We start from the raw sequence: 964 nt of genomic DNA, 5'->3' as shown, positions 1-964 counted from the left end.
TAATACTTTTAAAATTATTGGAAATACCTGATGGAGGGGAAGTCTGAACACTGGAATGTAAAACAAGGACCTAAGTGGGTAATGAATCAAAACTATAATTCATATCTTAAGGTTATTCCCCTTCAACATTCTGCATAAAGGTAAGAGCAAGGCAGGGAGAATAGTTGGAGGTCAGGGAAAGAAGAGGGTAAGGGCTCATAAGGAAATCCGTGGTTTTTCTATTAATTAGTGGATGTTTGATGGTTGAGGAAGGATGAAAAATTACAGAGGGGACAAAACACATCTGGGAAGTATGGTGACAAAGCAGTGAGATTGAGAAGAGAAAAACGACTGGCAGAAGGACATTTAGACAATAAAGAAAATGAGCTGAACGTTGCAGGTTGCTATGTCCTACAATGTTCGATTTAAAGTAGCTGGACTCATCAATTCTGCTTGAAGAAGGCTGTACGACTAGCTGGTTCTCCTCAATTTCCTGATGCATAAATAGGTATACATTCTAATTCTCAATGTTACAGTGGACATGAAATTTAATAATATTCAACAAATCGTTGTGTGAGCTATTTAATACAGTATGAATGTCAGCATACACCCTTGCCATCAATATATTCCCTCAACTGCCTCTATAATTGAAGTCTAGCTCACAAATACTATCTTCAGCATTCCTTGAATTCTTATTCCTAGATGAAAACTTAAATGTGGAGTCACTCATTCACAAAACATTCAGGAGGCCCTCAGGGGCTTTGAGCTGAGCCTGGACTTCTGAGAATTAAGGGGTATGGGCTAGGCTCTCAAAGCTGACAACACAGGGGCAGGCTAAACAAATGATTCCATACAGGATAGTTGCCTAATCAGAGCTCAGAGGAAGGGCTTGTTACTTCCTCCTACAAGAATAAGCATTTGAAATCATGTGCAGATGATGAGTTTCTACTCAAAAGCAAGTAACCTATGTGAAGTCCTTCAGTTA

Source organism: Bison bison, unplaced genomic scaffold (assembly GCF_000754665.1).
Source record: "Bison bison bison isolate TAMUID 2011002044 unplaced genomic scaffold, Bison_UMD1.0 scf7180017864375, whole genome shotgun sequence".
NCBI classification, from domain to species: domain Eukaryota; kingdom Metazoa; phylum Chordata; class Mammalia; order Artiodactyla; family Bovidae; genus Bison; species Bison bison.
Note: the sequence above shows the minus strand (reverse complement) of the source record.